Genomic DNA, 21,912 nt, shown 5'->3' with positions numbered 1-21,912 from the left:
AAGCAAGTTGCTGTGAAGTCAATGAACTCAGCCCGGTGAAAATAACCGCAGGAGAGATCAGGTCCCACAGGGGTCCAGAGAACCATCCCAAACTTGGGCAGTTAGTCAGATTTTCATTAACCCAAATAGAAGGCAGTCAGCTCTTCTTTTGTTTCCTTTATCACCAAAGTATTTCTTGGTAGAAAATCAACTTCAGCTCACTGTGTACATTTTTGACAAACTCAGATGGGAACTCCACCCTGCACTGGATATTGTGAATTGGGTTTGACTGCTGAGTGCAGACAGAAAGGCATCACTGGAAGCACATATATAACAAAACTTAAGGGTTGGAGGGTAAGGCAGCTAGACAAGAGCAAGCACACACAACTGGGCGCCAGGACCACGATGCATAGTTGTGGGGAACTCAAAAGCTGATTGAAATCCCAGAAGATATCTTTATTTGGCACCGCGGCTCATCTTTATTTAAATATGAGCATGGTCTCTGATATTTGGGTCTGAATCTTCTGAATTCACAGGGTTTGGATCTAACGTTCCAGCTCAGTCCTGCTCTAAGGGACTCTAAGGTTCCCAGTTATTTAGTTATTTTCCTACAGTTTTCTCTTCCTGCCCTCTCTGGACAGTTTCAAATCTATCTTGTACTAGTCCAAGCACACTCAGACTCAAAGATATTATTTCCAAGTTGCATATTTCCAAGAGCTACATGTCACAGAACGTGATGAACACAGAAATCTGTAGCGTGGGTGGATTTGTGAAAGAAGAGCTTTTGAGTGTGGCCTGCCATTCAACTCTGCACCTGGCAAAGAGTGAAAACAATCCGAGCAAGCCAACTAAAACAAAACAAAAAGCAGGAATGGAATCAGCAATCTCAGGGCAACTATCGCCACAACCCTCCTAAAGTTTCACGAATCCCACATTCCCCCCGGCCGGAGGAGCAGCCAGGTTTCTGTCACTAACCAAAGCCACCAGCGTGTGTGACTGGCCACCTCCCCGGGGAGGATCGCTGAGGTAAAGGGCCCGCGCCCTCACTGGTGTAAAATGGCACCGCGCCAGCCGCGACATACCAGCTAAGATCCAGTCCACGGTTTTTTGCATCTTCACAGGCCGAGAAGGAATTATTTTTGTCTCTGCAATTATTTCTGACTAATTTCTGCCATAATACCTCCTTGCATCCAGCTCACCGTTGGGAGAAGTAAATGATTTCTCTGGTAATACCGAGCTGAGGTGCCAATCCAAATAGAGGTTACTAATGTAGTGCTGAAAAAGATCTCTAATTAATTTCATAATATTTGAAATTCACATTCTGCTCCCCACACACCCACTTCACTAGTATTTTGAAATTAAGTCAATTTTTGGAACAATCTGCAAATAACGATATTAATAACACTCAGTAAATCGATGGCACACCCTTCCTTGGATGGCTATGTTCACTCCTCACTCCATTTCAAAACCAGATGTAGCGGAAATAAGCAGCCTAAGAATGGACAAGGAAAGGTTTTACATTCAGGGAAAGACTTCCATATGACATTGGCAAAAAGATTTGATTTAGTGAGAAGATCAGGAAGAGTGAGCAGCAGAGCACAGCGCATGTGTTCTTTTTTACCCTTATAACACAGAAACAAAGGAACATCAGGTAAAGATGAATGAAAACAAATTCAAAACCAATAAAAAGAAATTATTTTTCCTAAGCAGTCCATGACCAAGTTATGGAGCCGATTGCCTCATATGAAATATCACTGAGATAAGTATTTATAAAGATCCAAAAGGGATTAGTCATTGGCACTGATAATCAAAACAATAAGTTACAACAAAAAGATAAAAATACGGTTGGGTCCATGCCAAGTATTAACTGCCTGAGATAAAAATACCTCATGTGCAAAATGCAATTCCACAGTTACGGGGTATCGTGTAGGGTTCCTTCTGAAGTATCCAGGCTGGCTACCGATGGAGGCAGGATATTGGATGAGAAGGCTCATGGATCAGATTTGCTGAGGCAACTCGCAATTTCTTATTTACTGATTCAGAGGGCGATAGGTGAAATAACGTGGTGGTGCCAGTCAGGCGGTCACTAAAATGTGTACACTAGGATTCTTTTCAGCAAATATGTCAACAAGTAAGCTTTAGACACTCACCTGTGAATGAAAAACTCCTTTTTAACCAACACAAAAAAACAACAAAGTAGTCATATCATGAGGAAGCTGAGGAAGGAATGTGCTGCTGCTACTCAAACCGTGTCCAGCACAGACAAACAAAATTTCTTGCTCCTGGCACCTTTTGTGTACGCTAAAATAAATAAGAATTTGTAGCTGTTTACCTAGGGAGCGCACAAAGCCTACACACATGCTCCTTCCACCCAGCAAAACACCCATATTTCTGGTTCTCAAATTCATTTCCAGGAAAAGGGTGTCAAGAGTGCCAAAAGAAGGAAAAAATAAAGATTGGCTGCAAACAGTTTTCATGTCCTGCAGAAAATAGAGAATAAAAGAAAAATATTTCTATATCAAAACAGTTTTGCTGTGCAGCAAAGGACATTCTGCATTTTTTCCTTAAGAGCTGCAGACAAGATAACGCATAACCTGGTGGGCAGAGCGTTTTCCAAGGATACAGAGACTTAGGATCGTCTCTTTGTTCTGCCTGACTCAATATCCAATCAATTAGGCTATTATCTCTCTCTCATTTGGATTAAAAATTCTACCTTACTTGAGATACCTTTTCTGAGAAAAATGTCATCAAAAACACTAGCTCATGGAAAAAGCTTGAAATTCAATGAACAACTTGATTTCAAAACCAAGACTTTCCTTTTACCAGATACCAACTAGCTTTAACAAGGACAAAAGCTCTGAAACACTACAGAGTTTGCTTTTCTTCCTGCACCAAATCCAGATACCAGTGAACACCCTAACCGTTCAGTGTGACAACTTTTACACAGCTTAACACATCTTCACTAGTGCCCTCTCCAAATTACGCAGGCTGTAGGTCATGGTCAGCAACAACAACAACAAAGTGTAACTAACCTGGCCAGTGAAAGCACGACCGCATCTGCCAAAAAGTGCTCACAAAACTCACCAGAGACCTGTAGTCACGAAATTACACAAGTCCTTTTTGCCTTTCCAGCTGTGGAGACAGCTCAGTGCAGTGGAAAGGCAACTTAACGTATCAGTCATCTGCTTGAGCAGCGTTTGCTAGATACAGGCTCACTTTATGAATCTTCCTTTAGTAATCACAGATCCTCCCTACAAACTATTATTTGCTAAATGGTTCAAATAAACCAACACAGTCTGGATGAAAACAGTTTGTGGAAACTTTTCATTTACACAACGGTGTTGTGTGTTCAGTCACTGAGGGTCATCCTGAAAGCCGGGTTTTGCTCAGCCATGCTATCACCTAGTCACAGATAACGTAAATCTCAGTGTAGACAGCACTCGCCTGTTTTTATCAGTAGCGCCGAGGCAAGGCAAGCCTTTCTGCAGCGCAGACCTTCTCCTGCGAGCAGCTAGGGTTGAGCTGAGCACACGCGGGCTCTTCCTGTTAGTGCCATTTCCGCCGTCAGTAACACACAAGTTCTCCTTTTTTCCAAAGCGACTCCCAGCATCATCACACTATAGTTAACAATGTAGGTAAGACTGTATGATATTTAAGTCATGCTTTGGGCATTTAGCACATTTGGTAAAATAAAAAATGGAAAAGTTCCAAAGCTTATAAATTCATGACAAATTAGCATGGAAGAATTTTCAGGGCTACGCTCAAAAACATAACGGAGAAGAGACTGGGAAGAATCGGAGAAGAGATTGAGAAGATTGTGACACCAATCTCTACTCCATCAAAGAAGTCCCTGCTAGGTTAAGATGAAACACAGGAGACATCTGGCTTGTCTACCGAAAGGAACATGAACTGACAACTCTCACCACCCAGGACTGTACTGTTTCCTGCGTTAATGGGTGTTTAGTATGGGAAGTTCTCAGTCTTTCTTGTAGGATCTTGCATCCTTGCACCAACAAATATTCTATGTAATAAGAACAGCAGTCCAGGTATCCCACTTACCAGGTAAGTGTCCTAAGCTTATTTTAGAGAATGAGTTTTGCCCTCCCTATAAATAAAATCCAAGTGCCAGTAAGTGAGACACACAGCATTTTCCACCAAGCAGTGGCTGAAGCATTCTCCCATGAGAAAGCATTGCTTTCCCTGAAGCAGAGGAAGAAATCAAACATGGATCTTACATATCCATTGTTATGAAGGCTTCTCCCACCACAAACCTCTCCCTTCCAAGAAATATGCAAGTATTTAATGTCTTATCAAAACAGTATTGTTTTGAATGGAGGAAAAAAAATACATTATTTTTGCCTACATCTTAATCATTTCTCGCCACACGTGATCTTTTGGACTACCAATGACACAACATGCACTGGCTCCACAAGTGGAAGCAACGATGCAGCTGTACTAATACAAGACAGAAAATAACCAGATTTTCAAGTGTATGTGCTTGCTGCCTGCTAAAGATGTTCCTCTTGGAACCCCAACCTTTCTCCTTCCCATCTCCACAAAGAGTTTTGAGGCTGTTTGCATGACCCTTTCCAGAATGAAAGCATTCACATCACAACACTTCCCCCTTTTCTGTTGACATCATGAAAAGATATTTTCTAATATCCGTAGAAGTCAAGGTGGATACATCCACTTGTTTTCGCTATTCTATAGTGAACTAAACCACACAGGGCCAGTCAGACATGCCACAACTTTCCAAATTCTCCTGTCTGCCTTACCTAGAACCTGTAACATGTTCACAGTCACGCTCATACAGAGCAGTGTGTTGTGTTGGTTTTTTTTCTTACTAAACCAGTTTATTCTGTTTTTCCACTCCCAATGCAGTTCTCCTCGGTCAAAAGTTATCTTCAACATAGCTTAATAGCAAAAAACATTCCGCAAAGGCTGCATAGCATTATTTTGTTCTTAACATACTGGGAAATAAAGTGTGTGGGTTTTGGATTCTAGGATCCAGACCATCTGTTAAACCTATCAGAGGTTTGAATTCTAATTTGCTGTTGATTTAAAAATAGTCTCAGCATTACCCTGTCATTTTCTGTAAATTATATATTATTTAGTTTGCCATTTTTAAATATTATAACGTCCTTCTTCTCTTCTCTCTTATGGTTTAATTTAGATTCCTTATCATCTGCACTAGTACCATTCCTCCCTCCCAGTAACTGGTCCTCTTCTCTGTCCTATGCCAGAGAACCTACCAGACTACTCACAGACTTGAAAGTCAGCTCAAAAACTAAAGCTAATGTTGTAATATGAACGCAACTTCATCACTGCTGCAGGAGGTCATCTTTTCATAAAAAGCAAACACCAACAGTTTGTTTATTCTGTGGAATTCATCAGTTCACCCATAGTCACCATACTAATAACATATCTTGCAGTAAGTTGCACTACTGCTGTAGCGACTGGCAATTAAGGTACCAGTGCTGCATGTTTAAAACCAACAAGGTTCACAAATTTTCCTAGAGAGCCTCAATCTGCATTTATTTCAGAATTAAGATGGGTTTCATTCTTCTATTTATCTTTTGCAGCGGGCCCAGCACACAGCATCCTGGACTTGGCCACGGTACTGCCTTCTCGGGCCATCCCACAAGGTTAAACGGGACCTACTTTTCAGCCCACTCCTAATGGATACGCAGGAAACTACTTCTGCTGGATGTAACATTGGCCTTTGCTGCCGGAACGACTATCAGAGCAAAAAAACAACAAAACAGACATCGTAGCAGCAGATTACCTGGATGCTTCTGTAAAGTCTTATAAAAATTGTTTCTATTTGTATGTGCACATATTGCAGAAAGGAAAGTTGCTGCTTTCAAGCTCTGGTAGCAGCAGAAGTCAAAACAGGCTCACCTCAGACAGTAACAGAAACTGGGACTGTGCTGGGGTCCCGTCTTCATAGTGGGACTCAAACAATACCTGACGCTGCAGTTCCCCACTGGCTCAGCTTCCTAATGTACGATACGGCAGAGTTGCATTAAGGTTTTGATATTTTACACTTACTTCTTATCTAACCCTAGCCAGGAGAAGACAGACTCAGAGCGTGTATGTGGTACACTTTCTGAAAACATTGGCATGTGTTCATATTTTGTTCCCTGGCACATTCCTGACCCACCACTTCAGACACCTGATAGGAAAGAGTACTCAGCCTGAGTGGGAGTAGTGCATGCTCAACCTTATTAATTACTGGTAAAATACAGACATCTAAAGCAGTGATTCTCAAACATGACCAGTGCACAATAAATTTATTTCTCATTACTCAGTTGTGTTCTGTTCTAGCTATCTAAACTGCAGCTGTGATAAATTTGGGCGGCTGCAAATGTGGCCACATTAACAACGAATTGTGTACAGGTGGTTGGTTATATGCAAGCAGCTCCTGCACCTAGGAGTCCAGACTAAGCAGGAGGACAGACAGGCAACAGGTGGGAAAGGAAAAAAAAAGGAAATAGTAATATGACAACCCTCGAGAGCTTATTTAATACTTCAGTTGATTTTTTTTTCTATTAATAATCAATCCTGAACTAGGCTGTCCAGGAGTTATCATCCCTGCATGTGCAGAGCAACTCTACCTCTCATGCATGCTGAAACCAGACTGAACATCTGTGTAACATTCACTGGAGATAACAGACCTACTGCAAACTGTATAATACTCAAGAAAGTTCTTCCCCCAACACCCAACTTTTCCTATTATATATGACTAAAAATTCAGAGTTAAACACCAAAAATCAAAGTAAGTGGATCTCATTAGATGCAAAGCCAGCATTGCACCCCTCCACACATGGAAATCAACCACTGCCCCAAGTGCTCTGTACCCCCAAAGATCTGGTCCATTTGCCTCATTGCTTATGGAATTAGGAAATGGAGTTTATAATGGCTTAAAATGTCAAAAACTTTTAATATCTACAGAATTATATAACTTAGTCCTTTCGAATTGCAAAAGTCTAATGCAATTAGAGGTTTTGACCTCTTTTGTACAGCAGCCCTAGAAAGGACAAGCTTATTATTACATAAAGTATTTGGGGGGATTATAATCAGGAACTATCATCTACTGACCCTAGCACGCAGAATGCCAAAAATTCCTGTGACCGAACCTGCTAGTCACAGAGTCTCTGGACTGCAGACAAGGACTCCCAAAAATTCAGATTACTGTATTTTTCCATGTAATTTTAAATCACCAGTTCCAGATTTTAAGAACCTAATTCATACTTCAGCCACCTTCTCTTCCCAAGTCATGAAAACACAATGCAAGTACAAGTACTTGCAACACAGAAGTACTTGTCCACATTTAATGAAGATGCTTTTGGAGCTGGGGCCAAGGCTTCTAGGAACCGTACCACAACAAGGAGCGCAACGCAGCTGGCTCACACTACATTTCACCAAAGCTCCTGTGACAAAATACATCCATGCTGACACAAAAATTGCTATGGAGGGATCACCAATGAAACAGTTATTTCACTCTGCCAATTCTTCCTGGGATTTAAAAGCCCACGGAGGCAACCAGAAAACACTAAAGCGGGAAAAAAGCAAACAAGAAGAGCTTAGTCAATGAGTCCAGGGAAAACAAGCCGTTCGGCAGTAAAACAGAGTGAGCAGACTTCCCAGAAGAGCACATGGGGCTTCGCTGCCTTCTCAGAGGGGTTTTAATTCCCTTCATGGGTCAGCTCCTCCTCACCTTTGGCGTGCAGAACCGGGGCCGGGCGCTGAGGCCTGTGCCCAGGAATGGCGCAGCACTGAGGGACGCTGGGCCTCGGCCCCGTCCTCGCCCCCGCGCTGGTGTTTGCTTCATGGCAGGGACAGACACAAGAGGGCTGTGGCAACACATGCTGGTGGCCTCCGGCAGACGGTTTAAACCCTAAGTGTACATTAAGACTTTGTTTTGGCCAGACTCTGATTTGGGTGGTTTATTTTTACTACTTTTTAATTACTCTAATTGAAGGGGGAGTATTTCCCTTCGGTTCTGCCATTCAGCTGCTTCACCTCCTCCCAGCCACTACTCCCTTCTGAGGCTCTGCCTGCAAACACCGCCGCTAGTCACATTTCTGTGTTATGCTGAAGGTTGGCTGGGCATTCCCCCTCCCTCCGATTCTGTTGGAAAATAGAGAACAGATGAATTTCATTAACTCCCTTGGCCTGTAGGTTGACACACCCTACTACTCATAAACACAGGGATTAGCTAAGTCCTTCTAATAAACAGAAGAGCAAAAAAAAAAAAGATGTCCACTATTTGTTTAAGGGATTTTGTGTTTACAAAGGAGAGAGGAACATATGTGAGCAAACCTGCTATTTAGCTCTGGCTGAGAGAGGGTGAAGGTGGCCCAGAATGAGGAGAGAAGGGCCCTCCTCACTACCACCTGGATTTTAAGACAGTCCCTTCTGCGTTAAGGAAGGCAACCACGCATGGTCACCTTCACAGTCCTTTACAGATAGGATCTGCATTCTTGTGACTCTTGCAAATACTTAGCTGAAACTTTTTTTTCTTTTTTTTTTTTTAATCTTTTTCTCTCCTCTGGAAACTACAGCTAGAACCCAGACCTGCACAGTAGTCTCATTAAGTAATTAACTGGACTAAACTCATTGTTTTTTATACGTGCATTCAACAAAAGAGCAAGAAGCAGTTCTGGTAGCTGGAGGGTGGCAAAATGCCTCCATGCTTTCAGAGCACGTGGAAGGGAGCAGGCTTCCAGAATAACTCGAGCAGCGTTCAGCACCTGCTTCGCTAACACACAACAGGCTTCCAAATCCCCTGCAGATTTTTTGCTCAACATTTGATATCCATTTTTCACATCCAATTATTAATCTGCATACACTGAATTCTTTGTTTTCTACAGATCTGCCTGATTATTTAAGCCCTGGAATAAGAAGGCAGAAAATGAGAGAGAAAATGAAGATCTGATTCCCAGATGGATGCTAAAATTGAGGGGGAGGGAGGGCGCACACAGACTAAGTCATTATAATTCAGGATTTATTTCTTGTACTGCAGCCTTACTAAACAAACATTTGGATCAGAAGAGGCAGAGTAATTTGGGATTTAGTAGTGATTTCCGTGAACGACCCTGATTTATTCAAAATTCTCAATGCTAAAGCTTCACTTTTCAAGGTCTTCCCCATCCTCTGTTTTTCAGGACCCTTGGCCTCATTTTACATTTCAACTCTTACAGGAAGAACCATACTTAAACAAATCTATCATTACCAATGCAACGTAATGGAATGCCTTTTATTTTTAATGCTTTCAGGATATATACACACTGTTATAGGTATTCCCCAAAATGTGAAGTCTACATAATAATCTTGGAGATCCATTAATAAAAAGACACTTCTATTGATTACCTCAGGTTCCTCTGGCCAGGAGAATGAAACTCTCATGAGAATTCTTGTGTAAATCTGTTTGTTCACTAATGTATCTGGAATTCTCACAAAATCCCCAAAAAAACAAGTCCATTGCTTTTTAAAAAATGTTTTCAATTTTCTGATAAGGAAACAGACCCTGAAAAGGTCAGAAACAGAACCGGCAGATTAGTAGGTGCTTCCACTGATTGCAACTGGGTTATGCAAAACACATCTCATTTCCTTTGAGCTCTCAAGCCAAGGTTTGAATACAGAGAGTGCGCAAATATAGAAGCACAGCTGCTTTAAGCTTCCTCCAACCCCACTCATAATGCACAAGTGGTGCTCCTGCACCAAACTGCGCTGCGATCAAAGCCAGCTGATCCTGAGTTTATCAGAATGCTACTGTTCAAACTGCACTTGAGTTTTTACATTTTTCCCTGGTATATTATACGGAGGCCCTTGTAAATTTGATAAAATGCTGGAGCAGCTATAGCTACTAAGTCTTGCTTATGTGTCCCTTCACAATGTTTTCTAATGCTCTTGACTGCCTCATGCGGTCACTGGTGTTGACTGCCACTAGCTCAGCTCAATAGGAATTGTTTCTCCTGTACTTTTTCTGTTTCAGTGGATCAGAGACAGACACATATAACGCCCTTCACGTGCATATCTCAGAGTGCTTAACATTCATTAAAATCAAATTAAATAGAACACATTTTTTTTATTTTTTAGATTTGATTTTAACACATGCAACTCAGAGGGGGGAAAAAACTCGGTTAGCCAGGCTAACTAAGCCTGGCTGACTACAAAGCCAACTTCTTGCACCTCTGTCACCATGTGGGCTGTGAGTCCCTCTCATCTACACAATGACCACAGGAGATCTGCCACTGGCCTCTCAGTAAATTCTGATCTAATAATCGTCATCTGCATTCAAAAGAAAAGCACCCACCAAATTCAGTGTATTTAAGACCAGATCATTAAGATCCAGTTCAAAGACTGGTGCTTGGAAATTCCCTGGGCACAGGTTACAGAAAACACACTTATGGTTGTAGCAGCGTTAGATCACAGGAGGCTTTAGCAATAAGGTCATCTGCCCCTGACTAGATTGGAGGGTTTTCTGATGGAAGCAATGTGAAATGTGCTTTCTCATGGCTCCATCACATTCCCACAGCAGCTATCAGGTAATATGCACAGGAGAGGCTGGTTTAGCTGTGCAGTGCTTGTGTACTGTTATACCCCATAGCCTTGTGTGTCTGGTTCACCTTACGTGGCAGAGGCAAGGAGCAAAGCTGTAAAGCTGTCCTCCTTGAACTCACAAACCTTCCCGAAGCACATCTCTGCACATGGGCAGCTTTCTTCCAGCTGAAGCAGCTATGCTTATCCATGCTAAACCTGCCATGCAGGAGACCATTTCCTCTTATTTTCTCCCCATAAAAAGTTGAATTATTAAAAAAAAGAGAGAGAAAAAAAAAAGAAGCATTTTCTTGAGTGGTTACAGGTCACTCTGGATCAGTGAGGTTTAACTTTAGCATGTTGTGATGAAATATTAATACCGAGTCAGTGTGTTTATTTCTTCAAGCGTCTGGAGCCGCTGAGTGTTTATGCCTCGAGATTAGCAGGAAGTGTGTCCATGCATAGCAGCCCCGTACTTAGAAAGTCCGAGATTTCAACATTTGAAGACTGTCCATGGGAAATCAGCTGCATCGGATTTTGTGTCAGTTCTGCTGTGAGACGGAGAGCTGCTCCCAAGGGATCCCAGCCCCATAACGAACCAACAGATTGTCAGCTTAATACTTAAGTGCTAGAAAGGCATGTCTCAGTCCCTGTGTTTCCATCACAAAGTATTTAGACTCATCTGGAGCAAATAAAATTAGGCCAAAAACTTACCACCAGCTGTGGAGATGGTAAGAGGGTCCCGATTTAATCTTTGTGACAGCAAACACCCTCTAGTCAGGCACAGCCTTCTTTATGTTTCAGCATGTAAACATTACCGGTTAAAAAAATATGAAGAGAAATTTAGTTCTCCAAGTTTTGAAGAAAACGTATGAACCCATCACACTGTAAACAGACACCATTTGGTGGGTTATAAAAGACTTCCAAAGCCCTCGTAGGACATAGCAGCAGAGCTCACGGAGGTAGGGCCAGGAGAACTGTTTGAGCAGAGGGCCAGGACACCCAAGGCTGAGCGAGTGCCAGGAAATCCATCGCCTCCCTCAGACCCAGCCTGCTCCAGTTCACTCCATAAACATGCAGGACAGGAAGCCACTTGCCTTTCCCATTTGAAAGGTTACAAGGGTCCTAAAGGAAGGGCATGAGTAGGAGCGAAGGCAAACGTAGAGGAAAAAGGATACTGCAATGTCCTGCCCCAGTTTCACGGTCTGTTTGGAGGCAGATCCACTTCCCCTGTTCCTACAACAAGTGGAAACAGGATCTGTATTTTGGCTGAGAGTCTCTCTCATGTGTCACTTAAGCGGGGCCATCTCAGAGTTAGTCTTTTTAGGCAGGTTTTTCTCCAAAGAGATGAGTCACAAAACCAAGGTCCTGGCCCCACAGCAATGTTCAGCCTAGATTTCCGTGTTAAAGCTTTCAGTCTGGCACTGACAATCGGTACCAAGCAGCTAGAGCTGCTTGAAAGGAAATGCAAGCTACTAGGCTGATTTGGCTCTGCTGTTTAGGAGGAAATACAGTACAATGCATTGCAGCTTTTTATGCAGAACAATTTTCCACCAAACGGTATTCCAAGACGCCTTTCAGAGCAAAATACAAAATATTAGCATGGTGAGAGACATGTTATGAGACAAGGTTTCTTACGAGACACAAGGAATATTTGCACGTGCAGACCTCGACTGGCAGATTTACAAAGCAGAAAGCAAAGGGGATGCTGCTGGCAAAGCTGCCAAGGAGATGGTCACACTGCCAGTGATCGGATGTGACTGAGCAGCCAGAGGGAAGCCAGCACTCCTCGTCATGGGACAGACACACAGAGGAGCTCTCTGAGGAAGGCTGAAGTTTCAAAGGGGCCCGTTCACACACAGGGAAGGATGAGGCCGGCTCAGAGCAGCAAAAATCAGGCTGTTGCTAAGGGTTTTTGTTGTTGTTGTTGTTTTGGTTTTTTTACCCCCACTTGTGCTCACCTGTGGCTTTCAGACCGTCTGGCTGAGTTCATGTCTGGTGGGTCCCTGCTGAAGCTGTGTAGCAGTCTCATAAAGCACTTGAAGATAACACCGTGCTCTACCAGTTGCAATCTAATCTGCATATACAGAAATACAGAGGTTTTTAATTCTAGCCCAATTATAAAAGAAACAAATAATGGATGTTTAAAAGATTGATCATCTCTACTACCTCAAATGCGTGTCAGTAAGGACTGCTTTTTAAAGTACAGTGCCAACCTCTCTGACATTATACACGTCACTATGTATTAACCTGATTTATACTAACAGTACTCAGCTGTGTAAATCTGACAGCAAACAGAGATGCCGCTGTGATCCTACAGAACTGTAATCGCTGGGATAGCACCATGGCATTCAGCATGGGGGATGGTTCCCCCCTCGGAATAATTCTTTTACACACCTGAAAAAGAGAGAAAGGCAAATAGACATGCCCCTTTAAGAGCCCCTCCAAGAATAAAGGTATGCAGGCACCAGCACACCCAAAGATTATCTGCTTGACATAAACACTTGCAGTGCAAGGAGTAAGACACATGCACACAAAGAAAAGCCATAAGAGTACTATAATAAAATGAAAGAAGGAGGCTGCTCCAGGCATTTGACATGCATCTTGGCACTTCTGGTGAGGAAAAACAAAGACTCAAAGTGCATCCTCAAGAGCTTACGTGCACTTAGGTACATGTGTGCAATAGGGAGCGAGGGCAGTGACAGTGCTCGGGGGGGAGGATGCTGCTCACCGAGGCCCATCAGGTAGCAGTAAATCTCCAGTGCCGGGCACACCCCGCCTCACTCCTCACGCTACATTAGGCATGTTGTACTCCCTTTGGTTTATGGAGGGTTGTGGTGCTAAATGAGCTAGAACAAGAGCAGCAGTATCAGGGGATTGAGTGACTGTCTCCACCAAACAGCTCCACTAAGTAAGGATTTCTCCATTTGCCTCTTAGGCCTGCACCAGGAAAGGAGTCAAACCCGCACCCAGCCCAGCTCCTGCGAGTGATTCCTGCACATCCCCAGTTCACAGCTCCATATGCTGCCAGCCAGGCTCTGGGGGAGCTGTCATTTATCACTGCTGCCACTAAGGATGCACTTTTGTCACTTCTTAATTCGTGAGTCCCTGCTCTGCAGAGAAGCAGCGCACCTGCAGTTTCTTACCAAATCACTGGCCTTTTGAATGGACAAGACTCACAGTAGCTCTCTGGAAAAGAAAATATATGGGCAAGCATGCCTTAAACCCATGGGTTGAGTCTAACACCCAGAGCTGCTGCTGCCCTCTGGCATTCTCAGCCCTCCTGGAGCCAGCTTTCATCCTGTCTCTCCCTCAGTATCCTCCAGTTGCCTCTGCCCTTTCAGGATTTTAAATCAATTCACTTTTTTTTTTTTTTTTTAAACCATCTTTAACATGCACAGTTCAAGCCGCAACTGTATTATCTTAATGCCGTAAAAGATCAAGAGCAAATTTTGCACAAGTGCCTATGTCGGTCAGGAACATAGGTGGGCAAAAATCCAAAACCAAATCATTTGCCACACATTTAAAACATTCCAAAACATGTTTTCATGTCACACTGGGGCAAAAAATCAAAGTGTTCTAATGGAAAAAAGAACTGAGATGGGATGTTAGAATAACCCAACAGTCTGTACATTTTGATTGTACTGTACGTGGATTCAAGTTCCCTCTGTAAACTCAATCTGCAGCTTCAACCTTTAGTTTTCAGAGCACTTTGCTGCAGAACTCTGATAGCCGCTGAATTCTGACCAGTGTCATGAAACCACAACTTTAACAATCAGTCGTCTGCGTTTGTGAACAGATACCTGCAATGCAAAACCACACACACAGGAAAACTGAATCTGAGCTAGAACTGCAGGATGACCCCCGTGATACTAACCACCACATCTCAGAGAAATAGTCCTTGTGTCACTGGCAACATCCGATCAATGCTTAGCTAGGGATGAAGAGCAGATGGAAAGTCAGCAACTGAGAAAGCCAAAAAATGAGCTTCATTTTTACCACCACTGAACTCCAAGATCCTCACCACCACATGCAGTTCTAGCTGCCTCAACAGAAAAACATGACAGCACAATTGTAAGCACACAAGGAAAAGCCCCGAGGTTGACCAAAGATACGCAGGAAGGGCAACGAGACAAACTAGCCTTCTGGAAACGAGGCAGGACTAAGGAGGGCTTACAACAGAACTCTTAAAAAGCAGAGGTCAGGAACAGCTACGAATCCATCAGCCATATGAGGAAAGTTCTTAGGCCACGGTTATCGACTGGTTCTAACCCAGCAAGAGCTAGGGATTACCCAGTGAAAGACAAACAGAAGGCTTCGAACTACAAAAGAAAGGATCTTTTCGTCACATACATATTTAAACTGGAACTTGTTGCTAAGCAATGTTCTGAAGTCCAAAACATGTGAGCAATTAAAAAAAATGAATTAGCGTTTGACGAGGACAGGTTGGCCCACACAGACAACAACAAGTATTTGCTGGGAGCCTGGGGGGTACAGCAGGACATGCAAAATCCTCATCTTGCTGCAGGAAGGAAGCATCTATCTTGGATGTCACACGCTTTTGTAGTAAAGCTTGGCATAAGTACATGACCAAAGTGATGAAGTGTACCACAAAATACCCGTCTGCCTCCTGCAAAGCAGGCGGGCACTCTCAGAGGTGCAAAGAACATCGGCTGCGGGACACCTGAACTTCAGCTGATCACTAAGGGTTTTAAAGCCTGTAACGTCCTGTGCTGCCCCCTTTTTCTGAATATGCCAGGAGCTTCCCTTGCTCAGAAAGTCTTTCCGGAGCTGTGTGTTTGTTGGACACATATCACATGGATCTAGAATGACAAATTGCTAACCAACATCAACGTCATTGCAGACCTTAAAATAAGTTTATATGTATCAGAATGTGCAATTTCAGGAATGAAAAATTAGTGTATATATTTAAAATGCCTACCCTGACTCCGATACCATATTAGTTTAGTACTGGGAAAGAAAAAGGAAATTCATTCTGTTGCTACCCATACCCTAGTACCCAGTAAAATTTTAAAAAGCAATAATCCACAGACCTGGGATGGAGAAAACCATCGCAGAGCATTAGTTCTGGTTTCCTCTTCCCGTTCTCACAATGCCATTTGTTCATACAGAAGAAACATTCTCTACAAATATCCAGACACTTACCTTATAGCATACCCTGATGGCCATAATCACCCATATGGAGGGCATTATGACAGCCCACCAGGACAAAAATAAGGGAAATGATTTAGAGGCAATGCTTAGCAGAACATAGAGTATCCCACCCTCTCGCTTCCTGACCATCTTGGTAAGAAAGTATTCGCTTGATTGCTTTAAGAAGTTCTTGGCCACACCTCATTTAACTTATTTTCCAGATCAATCAGGTCAAGTCCCTGAAAAATCCCCTCAGGTTGCCTCTTTAAACATTGACTTGTTGCCTTTTAAGCAAACAAAATAGAAGTTTCCTTTTCAGCTGGCATGAGCAGGAGCCCAGATGCAGGGCTCCAACCCAAAAACAGCATTCAGCAAAGGACCCACATACCAAGCAGGATGACTGATTTTTGCCTGCACTTCCCCTCCCCTTTTCTTCCTGCCTTGGGAAATATTTGGGATGCAAAAGCAGCCAGCCTTTTTTAGACATTGCCTGCTTCGAGGAAGAAAAGAGTGGGTGAATGGATACAATAGGCCCAGCAAGGAGAGCTGTTTAATCAAAACCAGTCACGAACAAAAGAAAGCCAAGGAGCCCAGGAGGATAATTATATTTCACACATCAATTAACATTCTTTTGCTGCCACTTAAGAAATCCCATTTAATTGCCCTGCCTTAGTCCTGCTTGTGTAAGATGTCGTACAGAAGGTGAACTGGCTCCAGCGGAGGGTGCCATGTTACAGAGAGCACACAACACTGTATCGGTAGAGTTTGTCCTTCTGGTGCCTCAACCCTGCCTGCTTGCGTGGACAGCACTAATGCCTACTTAGCTTTAACAGGATCGCAGGCAGGGATCCAAAATCTCATCTCAGCTACCCTACAGTGCTTAGTGTCAGCTCTTCATGTTCATACCACAATAGCAGCTAAAGGCTGCAAGAGACCTCTGTGAACAGAACTAGATGCTCTGTCCCTGCTAGTCATAAGGCCAAGGAAAAGGAAGCAGTCCTTACCTGATGGCAGGGAACTTGGCCCTGCACAGACTGAGCCAATTTCATTAAGCAAGGTCACGAGAGAAGAGATAAGAAGTGGCCTCAAATCCCTGAGTCTCACCTTCTTAATATCAGGCATTTTTCCTTCAGCGGGATTTCTAAATACCAAAGTAACAGAAAAAAGAAAAAAAAAAAAAAAAGCAATCATCATCAATATCAAATCCATTTTTCATTTAAAGAGGAGGGAGTTTGGGAGAAGCACAGTATGCCCAGTGTTTCACGAACATAAAATACCTTTCTTCCATGTATAGAAACATCAAAAAGAGAAAAAGCTTGAAAGCTAAGCAAACCATTTCTACTGGAAAACCAGTGAAAGAGCTAGCCAAAATATTTTTACGGTTATTTATTGGAACACATTAAAACATTACACGGGTGGCAAGTCAACAAGCATCCTCTGCCGGCCCTCTGGGTCACACCACAGGCATCCTCAGCAGCACAGCAGAGGAACGCTTCCCAAACTGTTCCTCTCATCGCACAGTTCCCCACCTCCTCGTGGGGTAAGATTTTGTAGCTGCTTTTTGTTTGCCTTTTCAGAACTAGATTACACTTTTCAAAGCCCATTTTGAGGCCCCCTCCCCTGCGCTGCCATCCCCGCGGCAGCACGGAGCACGTCAGGGCAGGCATCGCCCCAGCCTGCCCCCAGGCATCACCCCAGGACAGTTCATGTTTGCCGTTTCTTTTCGTCCTTCCTCCAGATTCTGCCAAAAAGCACCTTGACCATTTCAGAGCATCTGCAGGGGCACTTCTGCTACTGTAAATGCATCGGTTTGACAGACAGCTACTGCTTCTTCCATATTCTTAACCAGTTACGGCAACACGACTCTTACATTTACAATAAGCCTTCAGCACAGACTGGGTAATATCCGATGTTTAATAAATTCAAAGCACACTAATACCAGGATATCTACAGAATTAAGTCCAGCCACACTGAATAATAATTTTAAAAAGTCTGGCAGGGAAAATGAATTAACTTCTCTCCATTTAGTAAGGATAATGAAAGCCAAATTGATCAGCGTGTCTTTACTGGGTGCTGTATATCTGATAAAGGAAAACCTTCTTACAGATACGGCATGGTGTTATTTTTAAGCCACGTGATTTTCTCTGTCACTAAGAAGTAACAGATTTTATTAAACAAATAGTTAAAAATATATGGATTGTGACAGCTACCAAAAAAGAGTACACAGGAAATCATGAAGATTTTTTCCTGTTCTTTGAAGTGGAGACACTTTTTTCACCTAAAAAAATACCAAATAGATTTAAATTAACTGAAAACATTACTACTTTTTATTTTTTGATTAATTGCATGATCCTTCCACAAAGTATTTGACTCCTTAGGCAGTCTCACCATATGGACTTAAAAGTCTCCACGGATGGACTGCAGCTCCACCACAGGTCTGTTTCAAATCAGCTCGCTCCGCTCTGTGTCTACCGAAGACAACATTTATGAAAAGGGACTTAGGAACTTCTGAACTGAACGCGCTGATTTCTGTTTTCTAAGAAGCTTTCCAATACACTTTCCTTACTGTCAGATAAGTATAATTATAATTATTTATTATTCATTAATGTATCTCTGCCGTTTTTTATAACTAAGATTTTTTTTTAAAAAAAAGTAGATTTACAGTTTATAGAACACATCTTCAGATCACAAAACAAACATTATATAAAACTTAATTAATGACTGTTTCGACCTAAAGAAAATTCAACGTCTCCAATTTGTTGACGAGCAGAGTGACGCGGAAGATAAATCTTTTACTCAAAGCCACCTGGTACATTTTGACAGGAGCAGGATTATAACGGAGGAGCTCCCAGCTCCCCCTCCAGCACTTACTCCATGAATCCCCGCTGCCATCACAAGCTTCATAAAGTTACACTGCGCGAGGCTGTTGAATAGAGTATCATCTCCCTGGTGCATCAAAACCAGTATTTTAAACGCGCCAGCTGGCTCCTGTCCCAACATTAAATCACGCTAGGCTCCCCGCTGCATGTCAATAGTTAACACACACAACGCCTTTTCTCTGAACCCTCGCGTCTCCCTGCTCAACTACTGGCGAGGAGAGAAAACAGGGCTTGTACCAGAAAGCACAGGAAGACTCACGAGGCACTAAGCAACTGGGCTGGCGATGCTGGAAGATGTTGCCGTCAGGACAAAAGCATGCAGCCCAACATCCTACATGAAACTTAGGGTGGCTGCTACTTAGGGTGGCTACCACAGAGCCCACATAGGACGGGGCGGAGTGCGAGGATGCTGCCGACACCCAGGCTGTAGCAGGCTGCAGGCTCCAGCAACCATGCTCCAATGCCCTCTGCAAAAACGTCATCCTAGATACTCACAGGCTGCAGTTTGACAAGATTAGCACTTGCAGGGGAAAAATGCAGATGTGCACATCATCATTTCTCTGAATCCCAAGTACTAGCGATTTGTTAAATCAGCACCGTAGTAGATTGGAAAGTGAGAGTTTCTAAACCTGGTCTTCAGCTCTGATAGGGGCAGGAATTTCCCAGTAACACCATCTCTTTCCTCAAACCCACAGCAGAATTCTGCAGGGCACCTCCTCAGTAACACAGACTGTCACAGGCACGTAGAACCCGTCCCCTGTATCTCCAGTGGCTTCCAGCAGAAGATGCAGTCGGTCTCTGTCTCCATCCTTACCTTAAAGCTGCTCAATGCCTGCACTCTGAAAAATGCAACAATGTGAACTGAAGGCTGCCCCGTATAACAAATACCAGCAGGAATTAAGGACCGCCACGATCCCTGCTGCTTTCAGTACTGCATTTAGGGCACGCTTCCACCTTTCCTCTCAAACATACACACGGAGTAGCACAAACGTTTAAACCAAGCAAAGAACGGCAAAACCTCCAGCCAGGCTTCCCAAACACTAGAGCATGCAGCCAGAGATGAGACTCTTCCAAACAAAGGATAAAATTAATAAACCCACGGCGCATTAATCATATCTCCCAAGGCACTATTGTTAGCTGCTGAGGACTACACTCATGAGGGATATATAAGGAATAGGGCAGAGGAGGACGGTGTAACGGCTGAGTAATTTCACTGGGAATCAGAATGTTTGCTATTTTCATTTGCCACAGACGTCCCATATGATACCGCCAGGCCAGTTACTTAATTTGCCCATCAGTTTTCAAACAACATAACGGCAAGGGTTGTTCTTTCTCCATCCCTGCATCTCTCTCCAAAATCACATTTTACTTTTCTTCCTTACAATTTGTGCTGTAAGCTCTCTAGGACTGTCACGCTGCGTGTCACGGACAGCTTCACTCAAGATGCTGGTGAAATGCAAAAATTTGTGTTTTTTTCCAGCAAATAGGTTTAGACATCAACGTCAATCACACCACCATTCTCCACTGATTATTTGTTAATGAAATCTATTTTACTAGTATATTCATACAAAATAATATTTCAGACTACCTTGTAGTGGAAAAGGCTTTTTTTTTTTTTTTGGTAATTTTTTAAAATCTAAACTGCCCGCTTATGCACAGCTCCTGTACTGGCACACATCACCCTCGATTTGGAAAAAAGACTCGATTCCCCTTGCTCCGGGCTGCTCAGAGAGGCGGCCCCGGCGTGGTGCAGGCAGACCAAGGCCGGCGCAGGCTGGCAGCGCGTGCCTGGAGCCTGGCCCTGAGCCCGGGCGCATCTGAGCCGTGAGAGATCTGAGAGCCCAAAGGTAGGCAGAAGCAAAGGAAAAGAAAATAAATAAATTAATCAGTAAAAGGGGGTGCTTACAGAAGGGCTGGGAAAAGGAAAAACACAGGCCCTACCGGAGCTTAAAACTTTGTTCTGCGTCCAAAATTCAAAAGCAGCTCTTCTGTGGGTTGGCTCCTGCTTCCCTACAAACAAGCTGGCTCTGCTCATAACCTGCCTTCATTTCTACAGCCACCAGCAGTGCCAGCAGCCGTGCAAATCCCTGCCCTGCTGCTTGCCGAACATTTAAGGGGCAGACTGCTGTGTGCAGATTGCGGGTCGGGCACTCGTCAGTAATCTCCTTTCAGCCACCAGAACACCTCTCACGCCCCCCTCCGCAGCCCCTTCCCCAGCGCAGGACGGTGCCACCACCCCATGGGTAACCCCGGAGGCATCCGTGCTCGCCCCAGAGCATCCCCGACATGGAGGGAGCCCGGCCTCAGGGCAGCTCCCCAGACATCCTCCACTGCAGTGAGGCACCCAGAAAAAAGCCGGGATCACCCTCCCTGCTCCCCCCCAGGCCCTCTCCCCATGCAAAGCAGCCACCAGCCTTTTTCGAAAGCACAACCTCGCTCAGAACAAATGCGGTGCGATTCTAACTAACCCCCAACGCCGTTTGTTCGTTATGGTAGGAAAAGATCATCTTCATTAGGCGTCACGCCGAGGTCACCGGGTCTGAATTACGTGACGGCACGCAACGGCCGGGGGATTGCTGTGTGAAGTACAGGACTGCGCTGCGCACCCGGCGTACCACGGTGGGAGGCGAGATCGATTACCCCAAGTTGGAAGCCATGAGTCCTCCCCAGCCCACACAAAGACATGGGGAGTTCAAGCCGCTTACTTCAAAACAGCCCAACCTGTGACCAGCTACTCCCATCCCTACGGTGAGCACCAGCTAAACCATCACACCCGCTGAGGCCTTTGAAGACGCACATTACAAAGCCACGTTTCTTTACAGAACACGTCTCATTTTTTGTCTTTATCACTGCTAATTCCTGCCTTATCACTGCGTTAATTCCTTCCAGGTTACTCCTAATGAGCACCTGCGAGGTTCAGATTGCTCCTCTCCAAAAGCATTCAGCTGAGGTTTACCCCAGATCAATTCAGCTTTCTCGTTTGCTGCCCAGACTGACTCCTTGTTTTCCCTTAGTGCTGCTCTGCCTTCCTTACAGTTCATGGAAATGCACACTAGCAAGTGCAAATTGCTACCGAAAACCAGGAACAGCTCAGTGCAAGTGCAGGAGGGTCATTAAACACCAGGCAGTGACAGACGCCCGAGTAAGGCCGTAGCAGCAGACAATGCGATACTGATGGCTGCTACTGCATCACTGGTGTTGTGGCTACAGGCCAAAAACGGAGACATGCAGTTTCGGCTGGACATCTCACCTTCTCAGAGGCCTGTTTTCTCTTTTTTTGGTTTGGGACAACTTTTTAAGTGACTAAGGAGCACGTTACCAATTCACACTCTAGTAGTATTCTTGGTGAACTTGG

At 43.9% G+C, this 21,912-nt stretch overlaps 1 protein-coding gene across 1 annotated transcript in view; it reads right to left on the bottom strand.

Annotated features, from left to right (window-relative positions):
* LOC308178992 (uncharacterized protein) overlaps positions 1–21,912 on the bottom strand; it is a 383,170-nt gene that overhangs the window by 274,405 nt on the left and 86,853 nt on the right. Inside the window, exons 4-5 of the mRNA XM_080558356.1 lie at positions 16,683–16,819; positions 12,486–12,601 (exon numbers count right to left, since the gene is read on the bottom strand). The gene's annotated coding sequence lies outside the window, so the exon portion shown is untranslated. The remainder of the gene's footprint in view (positions 1–12,485; positions 12,602–16,682; positions 16,820–21,912) is intronic.

Source organism: Anser brachyrhynchus, assembly GCF_964034855.1.
Source record: "Anser brachyrhynchus genome assembly, chromosome: 16".
Lineage (NCBI taxonomy): Eukaryota > Metazoa > Chordata > Aves > Anseriformes > Anatidae > Anser > Anser brachyrhynchus.
This window is presented reverse-complemented; position numbering and strand designations above follow the sequence as displayed.